Consider the following 12,552-nt stretch of genomic DNA (forward strand, 5'->3'; position numbering starts at 1 on the left):
TATATGCACTTATTTTAAAAGTAAGATGATATTAAAAGGCTTAGAACAAAATACTTTTTGTAATTCTGTTTCATTCTTTCATAGTCCCCCAGCTCCTTTCCAGAAGCAATCACTGCTCACAGGCTGTTTCTTTTGGCATTTACAGATCACTGTATTTCTAAACCAATGCTTTTGTTTCTGGGACACATGTAGTTTTACTTATTTAAATGACATGTTTGCCAAACATAAAATATAGAAATGATATACAAGCCACATATCTAATTTTAAACTTTCTCATAGCCACATTTTTAAAAAAAATCAGGGAAATAGATAAAATAAATTTTATTAATATTTTTTATTTAATCCAATATATTGAAAATATATCATTGTAGCATGTAATCAGTATAAAAATTCTTAAGAAGGTATCGCTATGATTTGAATGTCCCCTCTGAAGCTCATGTTGAAATTTAATTTTCAATGCAATAGTGTTAAGAGGTAGGACTTTTTTTTTTTTTTTTTTTGGTGGGACTGGTGTTTGAATGCAGGGCTTCATGTTTGCAAAGCAAGTGCTCTACTTCTTGAGTCATAACTCCAGTCCATTTTTCTCTGATTATTTTGGAGATAGGATCTCACAAACTATTTGCCTGGGCTAGCCTCAAACTACCATCCTTCTCATCTCAGCCTCCAAGTAGCTAGGATAACAGACATGAGCCACTGGTGCCCAGCAAGAGGTGGGACTTTTAAGAGGTGATTAGATCATGGGGGCTCCTCCCAGATGAATGAATGCCCTTTTTCCAGAGCGATTAGTTTTAAAAGGCAAGAGTTCAGACTCCTCCTATTCTCTCTCTCAATCTCTCTCTCTCTCTTTCATGTCCTCTCACTGTGTGGTGTCTTCCACCATGTTCAGACACAATGAGAAGGCACTCTCCAGACACAGGCCCTGAATCTTGGGTTTCCCAGCCTCCAGATCATGAGACAAACAAGTTTCTGTTGTCATAGTTTACTCAGCCTGTAATATTATTTATAACAGCAGAAAATGGACTAAGATACATGTTTTATGCCTTCCAGATTCAATATGTAGTTTACACGAACAGCATATCTCAATTTGAACCAGCTATATATCCAGTTCTCAATAGCTACCATGTTGCTGGTAACTATAGCACTAGATAGCATGGCTCTAAACAAAGAATATTGTAACTTTTGATCCTTATTTACTTCTTATTATGGGTATGAAGATTTATCTGTGTTAACATGTACCACCTCACGCAGCTATACTTTTTAATTAGTCTGTGTTAACATTAAAGCTCATGCAAATATTGATCACAGTCAAGTACTACGGTATATTACAATAATGCCTCCTTCCTTGTTTTTTCTTGAATTTAATGATTGTCTTGCCTTCTTTTCTTAGCTTGAAAATCTGGCTACCTGTTATTCTAACTCTTCCACAGTGCTTAATAGCCTTAAGGTATAATGTTCTACTAGCCAGTGCCATCAAGTAATCTATCAATTCCCAATGGTCTCCTATCTTTCACTTCCTTGTCTATATCTTCATTGTAGTCAAACTAATCCTTTAGTAGTTTTATACAGTCAAAAAGATTGGGATAATGTCTATACTACCTAAAGCAATCTATAGATCCTATCAAAATCCCAATGGCTTTTTTTGTCATTTTTGTTGCAGAAATAGAAAAACTTAAAATTCATATAGAACCTCAAGGGACTCTGAAGAACAAAAACAATTTTGAAAAAGAGGAACAAATTCGTAGGACTCACACTTCCAGGTTTGAATTTGAAAACATTTTACAGATCTACAGTCATCAAAGCAATGTGATGTTGGCATTAAAAACAGATGTAAAAAATGAAGAAAATAGAAGGGATGAACCAGTTCAGGTTATAATACATATATACATAGAAATGTCACAATGAAAGTTGCTGTATAGCTATCTTAAATAGATTTTTTTTTCAAAAATGGAGAAGAGGAAGGTAAAACTGGTGCGGTCTGGGGGTTGGTACCAGTGGGAGGGATAAGGATACAAAGAAAGTGTGTATGAGGACGAATATGGTGGAAATATTATGTATTCATGTACAAAAATGGAAAAATGAGACCTGTTGAAACTATACCAGTAAGGGGGGGGTGAGGGGACAAGAAGAATGAAGGAAGGGGTAAATTTAACTTTGATAAATTATAAGAACTATTATAAATGTCACAATGTACCCCCAGTACAACAATAATATGATAATAAAAAATAAACATTTAAAGAAAACAACAGGATAGAACAGAGAACCCAGAAATAAACTATTGCATAAATGGTCAAATGATCAAGAATGCCAAGACCACTCAGTGTTTTTCCACTCTTCAAAACATGGTGCTGGGAAAACAGATCTCCATTTGCAAAAGAATGAAGTTGGATCTTCATCTTATAGTATCTACAAAAATTAACTCAAAATGAATTAAAGACCTAAACTTAATACCCCAAACAATAAACTCCTAGAAGAAAATATATGGTAAATCTTCATAAAATTGGATTTGGCCATGATTTCTTAGATGTAACACCAAAACCACAAACAACAAAGACAAAAATAGACAAATGAGACTAAATCAAAGTTAAAGACCTATGGAATGGGTGAAAATATTTGAAAATCATATATCAGATAAGAGGTTAGAATCAGAATATATTAAGAAACCCTACAATTCACCAACAAAAAATCACACAACCCAGAGACCTTGGGCAGAGACCTTGAATAGGCCATTTTCCAAAGATGACATGTGTATTAGTCAGCCTTCTGTTGTTATAACAAATAACTGAGATAGTCAACTAATAAAAAGAAAGGCTTACTTTGTCTCACAATTTTGGAGGTATCAACCCATAATCTGTTGGGCCTGTATTGAGGCAGCATGGTGGAAACATGTAATGGAGCAAAACTGCTCACCTCATTCTGGAAACTGAAAAAGAGGAAGCAGAAGGGGCTCAGTGGGAAGTATTTAGGTGATTAGGATGTGCTCTAAAGGGGACTGTGGGACCCTGGTCTCTTCTTCTGTCTCTCTGGGTTTCCTAGCCATGAGGTGAACAGCTATGCTCCCCTATCCACTTCTTCCATGATATGCTACCTTGCCACAGACCCAAAAGCAAAGAGGGTCAACCAATCATGGATTGAGACTCCCCAAACCGTAAGCTAAAATAAACTTTTTGTCTTTATAGGTTGATTGCCCCAGGCATTTGTTATAATGATGGAAAGCTGACTAACAATATGTAAGTGGCCAACGATCACAAGTGTTGAACACTACTAATGCAGAAGAATGTAAATCAAAACCATAATGAGATATCACTTCACACTCATTAGGTTGGCTGCCATAAAAACAATTAAATAACAAATGTTGGTGAGGATGTAGAAAAATTGGAACATTTGTGCACTGGTGCACAAATTTTGCAACCACAGTGGAAGATCATGTGATGGTTCCTTACAGAATTAATACAGGACTACCGTATGATCCAGCAGTCCCACTTCTGAACATACATCCAAAGTAATTGAGAACAGGGTCTCAAATTTGTATTTGCAATCCATGTTAACAACAGGATTAGTCACAACAGCCAAGAAGTAGAAGCAACTCAAATGTCCATCAACAGATAAATGAATAAAAAAGCATGTTATATATACATAGTGGAATACCATTCAGCCTTAAGAAGGAAGGACCAACCTGCCACATGCTACAACATAGATGAACTTTGAGGACATTATACTAAGTGAAATAAATTAGTCATAAAAGGTAAATATTATATATTTCTGCTAAGGAAGTATTTAAAGTAATCAATTCATAGAAATAGAAAATAGAATGGTGGTTACCAGATCAGGAGGAAAGGAAAGAGAGCTATTGTTTGATGGGGTATAGATTTTCAGTTTTGTAGAATATAAGTTTTGGAGATCTGTTTCACACCACTGTGAATATACTTGATACTACTGAATTGTACAATTAAAATGATTAAGATAGTAAATGTTGTCATGTGCTTTTTACCACAATAAATTTTAGGGCAGGACATGGTAGCACATTCCTGAAATCCCAGCTACATGGGAGGCCAAGGTAGGAGGATTGAGATTCAAGGCCATTCATGGGCAAAAACATGAGACCCTATCCAAAAAAATACTTAAAGCAAAAAAAGGTGGGGGGAGGCTGAGGGTATAGCTCAAATGGTAGCACACCTGCCCTCAGTTCAAACCCCAGTAATAGTTTTTTTTATAAAACTAGAATGATGGCTTGTGACTTGTTGATGACAGAACATTACCCATGTCCTTAGTCATTCTCAGATTTGTACTGGTTGCCCTCTGTATCTCATGCATAGTTGTCATCTGGGATCTCCCTTCACCAGTCTCCAGGAGATTCCCTTCCCTCCTCCACAGTTATGGATCTTCTGGTTCTTGTACTCCATGCCTTCCTCTTTCCTGACCTATTTGCTCATCTGTTTGGACAGTATCCTCCAGGAGCTTCCTGAGAAGCACACTTTAAAGACATTTTTAGAGCCAAGAATGTATCACAGTGATAGAGTCCTTGCCTACTATATACAAGACCCTGGGTTTGATCCCCAGCACCAGGGGAAAAAATCCAATTCTTTAAAGAAAAAATTTTTAGATGTATCTATCTGAGGTATCTTTTTTTGCCTTCTCACTTGATAATTTGGCTGCTATAGAAATCTACGTTAGAAATAAATGTCCTTCATACTTTTTTAAAGTACTATCCACTGTCTTCTAAGTTCCAGTGCTGCTAAGAAACTATTACTCCCTTATATGTGGCCTACCTTTTTCTCTCTGGGAGTTTGTAGAATCTTCCTTACTCCTCATGTAACAATTTCACAATTACACTGGGGGTATTTTTTTATTCATTGCACTGGAAAATTATTGGGCGTTTTTAATCTTCAAAATCTATGCCCTTTGGTTCTGAAAATGTTCTCTCCTCCATGTTCTCCCTTTCTTTCTGAGACTTTTATTGCTGCATTTTTGGGCCTCCTGGACTCATTCTCTAATTTTCTTCTGTTTGCTTTCCTTTTTTCCAATTCTTTATTTTACTCTACTTTCTGAGAATTTCCTCATCAAATCCTTCTTTTTAAATATTTCCTTTCTTGATATATTTCTAATCCAGGGGTTCTTTTTGTTTCCAAGCATTTCTTTTTCTTTATAGCATCCTGTTCTTTCCTGAAAGAAATGTTTTCCATGAAGATATTAATATGAAGCTTTCTTCTTCCTGCACAATGCTTCTTCCAATTTACTTTTTTCCTTATTTCAAACTTTTTCATGTTAGATGCTGTCCTTGCATAGATGTTGGTCTCTTAAGAAATTGTTTCTGGAGTTTTGGTAGAGTTTTTGGAAAACAGAAAAAATATGTGTATAAGCTACCATATTTACCCAGAAATCCCTCAAATAGGTCTATTTTTTAAAAAGAAAAAAAATCAGAACACACATACAGTATGTTCCCATTTATGTAAAAACAAAAGATGAGACCATATCAGAATATATATAGGCTGATAGATCCAAAAATGGTGTCTGGGAAAATAAACAAGGATAGATCTCTTTTACTTTTCACTGTACCCTTCAAAATACAGATTCCTGCTCACAGGGAGTTTTAGCTCTAATAGGAAAGACACATTCAATTCCTAAAAACAAGCAAACAAAAAGACACAAATGACAAATAATTGTACATTGTGATAAGGTCCATAAAGGAAGAATAAAAGTGTAGTAAAGGTTATACCACGTTTCTCAACAAATTCTCATAGCACAGGCAGGAATTCAGTGGTTTTGCAATGAAAGTAATCAAAAAAGCTCCCTCTTGACCAACACTGGGAACATGCTACTGATTCTTCTACTTAGGAATGAATTTTAAAAGAAATGTTTCCCCTTTTAAAATTAGAACTGACTGTGAATTATCTTAATAATCAGGTAGACAGATTCCAGTGTGCCCACTCTTTGGAGAAAAGGAGTGTTATGCAAGTTACCTCTTCCCTCAAACTAAAGCACAAGTGCTGTATGCTTTCTACAGTAATAAAAGAATTGCTAGCATTTACTAAGCACTAAGAGTAGAGGCACTGCATGCCTTATCTTGGATAGTCCCTAGTTTCACAATGCCAAATTTCTGGTTCTTGGGGACACTCCCAACTGCCCCAGGGAAGATCTCAGAGCCTTCCCTACCCCATCTCAGCCTTTGGCCAACAGTTTGAGCGACCTGTTCAATACATACCTGGTGAGATGCCCCATACCATAGATCTCAACCACCTGTTAACTTAGATCCTGTCTAGAAATAGGTTATAGCTAAAAACAGTTTTCAATTATGATTTATGATAGTGTGGAATATGTGACATGATGAATCCAAAGGTCTGTCTGAGACCACCATACTGTTATAATTCTCACAGGCAAAGGAAATCAATGGACTATGAATGGCTATTGATTTCCAACTTCTTTTCCTACATTAGCTAGTGTTCAAGCCTTAATGCAAACCATGACAATCTATATCTTCCAGTCTGACTCTGTCCCTGGTTTTCAGGTTCACAGGGATTTCCCCAGCAGTTTAGTAAAAGAGAGAAAGGGTGATGGGTGATTTACTAAGTACTTCCCTTCCTTATAGTCATGAGGCCCTTGCTATTTCCTTTCAGATTATAAAATAGAAATGAAGATGGACAAGATGGAAGGTAGAACTTACCTTACAATAAAGATAACATAAAAATTACACAGTTATTAACCTGTACTCTAAGTAGTAAAAGTATGAAAGGTGGGTGTTGTGTGATCAGGGCCAGGTAAGATAGATCAAGGAAGTTTTTTTTTTTTTGGTGGGACTGGGGTTTGAACTTAGGGTTTCACAGTTGCAAAGCAGGTGCTCTACTGCTTAAAGCATACCTCCAGGCCAGTTTTGCTCTGGTAATTTTTGAAGATGGAATCTTATGAACTATTTGTCTGGGTTGGCCTTGAGCCAAGATCCTCCCAATCTCAGCCTCTCAAGCAGCTAGGATTACAAGTGTGAGTCACTGGTGCCCAACATCAGGGAAGATTTAAGGAAGAGCTGAACATAAACTTCATCCATTCAATAAATAAATTTTTATTCAGGGACTACTATGTGCCAGGCACTATGGGGGAAGCAATAGTGAACAAAATCAATCCTGTTATCTGTACTTATTAAACATAAATATGATGGGAAAGACCAAATTAATGAAGTATTTACACAAATGAGTATATTAATTACAGACTGTGGATAACGTACACACAGTTCTAGGAGTGGTGTGTAAGAGAAACCCTAAAAACTGAAGTCAGGAAAGATTTTCTTAAGAAAGTAGGCCTTGACTATTTGGGAAGAAGAAAGGGGCCAGAGGGAGAAGAAGGGAGGACAAAAGTATGTAATGAAGGGTGAATATGATCAAAGTATGTATACGCATAAATATGTGTCACAATGCAACTCATTATTTTGTACAATTAATATGTGCTAATAAAAAACAGGCTCAAAAATGAAAGGAAGGAAGGGAGGGAGGGAGAGATGGAGGAAGGAGAAGGAAGGAAGAAAGGAAGGAAGGAAGGAAGGAAAGAAGAAAGGAAGGAAGGCATGAGCTAAGAACTAAAAGGCAAAGGTGCAGGAAGAGAAAAAAGTGCTCCAGGCAAAAATGGGTATCATGTAAAAAGCCCCATGTCAGGAAGGACATATTCAGGGAGCTGTAAGAAGAAGGACAAAGGGGAGAAGGATGGCACAAGATAAGACTGAAGAGCCAGGCTTGCAGGTCAGGTCACTGGAGGACCCATCATATTGTACTTCCAACCTAGCAGCCATAAGGAGCTATTTCTAAATCTTCAGTGAGAGAAAGCAAATTCACATTACAAAAAGTTCACTATGAGAGAAGACAGAAAGTTATGATCCAGGTGGATAATGATGGAAACTTCGGGGTGTAAGCAATGGAACAGAGAGAAGTAGATAAATCTGAAAGATATTTGCATGGCAAAACTGACAGGAATTCCAAATTTCATATGGGGATAAGGGAGAGAAGGCATCTACATGACTACAAGGTTTTCACCTGGCACTTGAATTGATGGAAGCTGAAAAGAAGGTAAGCTGGTACGCTCTGGAGCTGGACAGGTGTGTCTCTCTAGGGTGTTTTTCTGAAGACTATTTGAATTCTTTTATAGTAAGAGATAAAAACAGAGGGTTTCAACCCTCCTCACTTTGTCTCTAGTAGGCTACTGCTTTCATGGACAGAATGCTGGATGAAAAGTGAAGGAACTCTGGATCAACTTTGGGCTTTTCACTAGGTATTTGTATGGTCTTTAAGAAATTCACTTCACCTGTCTGAATTTCAGTTCCATGAAAGGTCCTCTCATACCTTCCTACCTTATCAGAACCTTCAGAAATGTGTGTTAGCGTGGACATGCATGGACATTTGTCCCCACTGGACAATGAAACAGTATACATTTAAGAGTTGCCTAAGATCATACACATAGTTAAGAGCCAGAATGAGGACTCAGTGAAGACTCAAATCCAGATCTGGGTCATCCTAAAACTATTAAGATTTCAGTAGCAGAGGAGAAAAAGAAGAGAATCCTAAGCAGCATTTCCATAGCATTGTTAATGATATGTCCTGATGTAACAGGACCAGGTTTGGGAAAAACCTGCAGCTGTCCCTTCATTTCCTGGCTGAAGAGTGTTGCAGTTAGGTTTCATTATTTCATCATTTCCTCTATTGACCCAGGGCAGGCACCACCACATCCTCAACCAGAGACACACAGAACTCACATTTTACGAAATAAAAAATCCTAAAAACAAACCTAAAATTTCCCTTTGAAATCCATTGGAAGAATCAAATCTACCTCATCTCTATTCCGAAGCTTTTTTTTTAATTAATGGAATGCTTCAAGAATTTGCATGTCATCCTTGTGCATGGGCCATGCTAATCTCCTCTCTATCATTCCAATTTTAGTATATGTGCTGCCAAAGCGAGCACCGAAGCTTTAAAAAAAAAACAAAAACCCTAAGTAGGACTTAATTTTTTCTCAGGATGTTGACTCTGTAGAAACCACGATGAACATATAATTGAACTTTTAAAAAATTAGGTTGATATAGCAACCTGTCATATGACTTAGGAGATGATTTCAAGAAATCCTTGCAAAATTAAAGAGTTCTTCAAAGCATCAAACACCACAAAGAAGTTATTTCATTGGAACTGTTGTTGTTTTTTTTAATCCCCATAAGTAATGTTCAGAATAGATCTGAATTTGCAGGGCACATAGATTTTTAAAGGTCATTGCTATTTCCTGATAGTTTCTGATGGGTTTGTTGAATTTCCAACTCGTCCAGAATCTAGTCTAGTACTTCCGTTTACTTTCTCACCAGTGCCTAATGTGGGTTAAACATCTAGCACAGTACCAGAGATATTGTAGTGGTACTGAGAACAAGTATTTTTTAAATGCTCAATATGTTACCCATATTTTCTGATTTATCTTCACAATAGTCCATGAAAATAGGGAAACTGAGGTATAGAGCAAGTAAATGGTTGAGCAGGAAGCCTACCCTGTTTGTATAATTCCTGACACCTGTCAGCCTATTCCTACATGACACCAGCACTCGCCAAATGATTCATTCATTCCTCTCCTTTTTTCAAATGTATTCCTCAGTTTTATTAATCATTGTCATAGTTATTAAAACCATTATGTCGAAGGATCATATCAGTATATGAGCCTGATAAAGTGATAAAATCTTTTTAACCAAATCTTAAATCTACATAGCAGTTGATTCAGTAGTGATATCAATAGAGATATGGCCAAAGGATATACTCACACAAATATGAAAAAAAAACATATATAATAATGTGACTACAGCAATATTTGTATAGAAGATGAGTAGAAATGACAGAAATTCCATCAATAGAAGACTGGCAAAATAAATTATGTTACTTTTTATGGAATGGCATGCATCTCTTAAAAAAGAATAAGATAGAAAATCTGTGTGGACATGGAAAGATCTTTAAGAAATATTAAATTGAAACAAAAAAGAATAGGATATTGTATATAGTATGACCTCACTTTTGATTAATTAATCTAAATTAAACATATACATCTATAAGTATTCTCAAAGTAAATTCCCAATTTACCTTTTATTTTATCAGCAAGCTTATTTCTCTCTCTAAATTTGCATGTAGCATTTAAACTAAGACATAGCAATAGAGTTGGAACAGAAGAGATAAGCCATAGGGGAGGCCCCCTACCACACAGAAGGAATTATAATAAAAGACCAACCTTCCAGCTCTGGGGGCTGTATGAAGAAGAGACCGGTGGGGCCGGTAAAGGGTCCGATGTGTGTTAAAGACATGGAAATTGTGCCTCCCAAGCAAAAGTGTGAGAGGAAAGTTGAAAACAATGGGGCTCTTGCCCCTTTTCCCTTTAACCGACTGGGCAGACCCTGCCCCTCAGGATGCAGGGTGGGTGGCATCAGTGGAGGAAATATCCTCTGTAAACTGAGATGAGGTAGTAAAAGGGCCTGAATATAGTGGCCAAGCACCTTAGCTGCCAGGTGACAAAGGAAGTGGGACACAAAGAAAATGGCGGGGCATAAAGGTGACAGGTGATGTTGACTATTGGCTTTACAAAGGAGGTCTCTAGAGAAAGGGTGTGGGGAAGCAACATTTGAGGGACCACATTGCTGAGAGCTGCCAAGCCTGCCAGAGGACTTGCAAATGGGCCAAGTCAGAACAAGCTGAGGAAACACAGCCCTCACATCCTCTAGCTGCTGGATTTAAGAGCAGATACCAACAGGCTGACTGGGGGACAAGGTATGGCCCACAATTTCACCACAGGTACCAGTGAGTGCCCAGAGAAGCTCCCTAAGGAACTTTGTCTTGGGAGACAAAGGCAGAAGAGTAAGTACTAAAAGCTAAGCATTCCTCGAAAGGAGCTGTGTCAAAGTGAAAGGAGACTGTAAGAAGCAGAAAGAAGAACGTGGCTCCCACTAATTGGCAGAGCTAAACTTCCCTGCTGCCCCAGTAAGGAAGGACCTGTGAGAAAAAAGACAACTGAGCCATAAGAGCAAAACAGAAGTGCTGCATGCTATCTATATCCAAGCATAGGGAATGAGTTAATCAGTTGACCTGCTCTACCAAAAATGCATTGCATAGAACTCCCAGAACTCTTGGGTTACCTCTGAGCTGTGGTGTGTTGCCACTGGAGGTCAGCATCCATGCAGGAAGAGAAACTTTATTAATTTTGCAATCGAAAATGTTAAAACATTTTAAATAGTCAGACATCTCTAACTGATGCATCTTGCTCTGGTGATACAAACCTTGTCTCACTTCCTATTTACTCCATTCCTGCATAAAAATTAAAATGGCACATTGCTAAAACCCAACAATTTCTTCTATTTTGTTGATCATTGATGAACTTTATAATCCCATATCCAAAGCAAAAGAAACCCAAACTTTATGAGTCTAGCACATTTAAATGTCATTGAAACAGTAATATCAGATTGATTCATGCATAGCACATGTAAGAAATAATTCCTGTAGTTTTTAAAGATTCATCTGTTCATTCATTCATTTCATAAGTATTTTTGAGCAAAAGTACTGGGCACTTTTATTACAGTAGTGAATAATACATTTCCCTGTCTTCAAGAAGCTTCTGTACTAGTGGGAGAGATAGCAGATGAACACATATGAAAATAATGAGACAGTATCATTGTACCTAGCAGTAAATGCTATGATAAAAATAAATCAGAGTAAGGGAAAACAAAGTTAATAGGGGTGAGGATAATTTTGAATTGAATTCTTACTGTACTTTTAATAATTAATTTTCTTTTTAAAGTGACTTTAGAAGGTAAAATGACTCCACTCCCACTATTGCTCTGATTTTCAGCAACACAAAATAGCAACAAGGAAAGAATGTGACTGCAAGATTGCTGTAGATTAACAGATACTACAAATTAGGAAGTGTGAGACTGGTATAATACTTATCTGTAGTTCCATTGGAATTTTGAGGCCAATGAGGCACAAAGTTAGCAGTTTTTTGGTCTATCCCAAATTATAGTAAGGTTGGAATTTTCCTAGTTAATATTGCTTTTAAAGACAAAGAAAAGAAGGATAAAAGAGACCCTATAATAAGGCTGGAATGTGGCAACTGGGGCTCAAACTTGGTTTTAAACTACATATTCTACACAACACTCTATAGCCATTTATCTATGGAAGTAAGGATTTTATTTAACTGGAGACAGAGGGATAATAGGAAGGTGAATGCCCCTTAGTTTGGCTGGGACTTGTTTTTCTTGCTTTTGTTTAAAAATCTATAATTGGGAGATGTTGAATCATAGAAGTCTGCTTAGTTTTCTAACACTGATTCCCAGAACACAAGAGGAGGCCCCCTAGCAGATGTACCACGGGACATTCCATTGCTATACTAATGAGTCAGTTAGGATTCTCCTGTCTTGAAGAGTGAATTAATTCACAATGAATTCCATCACTTATCATTATACCCAGGATCTTAACTTCCAGAATCTGTCCTAAAAGTATGGCTTTGGGGATCTGGGAGACCTACGTTTAAATTCTGCTTTGCTTCCTTCTAGCTGTGTGAGTTAAT

General features: G+C 37.1%; 1 long non-coding RNA gene and 1 other non-coding gene across 3 annotated transcripts in view; one reads left to right on the plus strand and one right to left on the minus strand.

Moving 5' to 3' along the window:
- LOC141420701 (uncharacterized) overlaps positions 1 to 12,552 on the plus strand; it is a 67,527-nt gene that overhangs the window by 46,289 nt on the left and 8,686 nt on the right. Inside the window, exons 3-4 of one of the 2 annotated variants that reach the window (XR_012445231.1) lie at positions 1,658 to 1,757; positions 3,177 to 3,956. This is a non-coding gene — a long non-coding RNA (uncharacterized lncRNA). Of the gene's footprint in view, positions 1 to 1,657; positions 1,758 to 3,176; positions 3,957 to 12,552 lie in introns of those variants that run through there. The other variant, XR_012445232.1, reaches the window with a different exon arrangement.
- LOC141420998 (U6 spliceosomal RNA) lies at positions 8,830 to 8,936 on the minus strand. Its single transcript, XR_012445706.1, has one exon. It is a non-coding gene; the product is annotated as a U6 spliceosomal RNA (small nuclear RNA).

Source organism: Castor canadensis, chromosome 2 (assembly GCF_047511655.1).
Source record: "Castor canadensis chromosome 2, mCasCan1.hap1v2, whole genome shotgun sequence".
NCBI classification, from domain to species: Eukaryota; Metazoa; Chordata; class Mammalia; order Rodentia; family Castoridae; genus Castor; species Castor canadensis.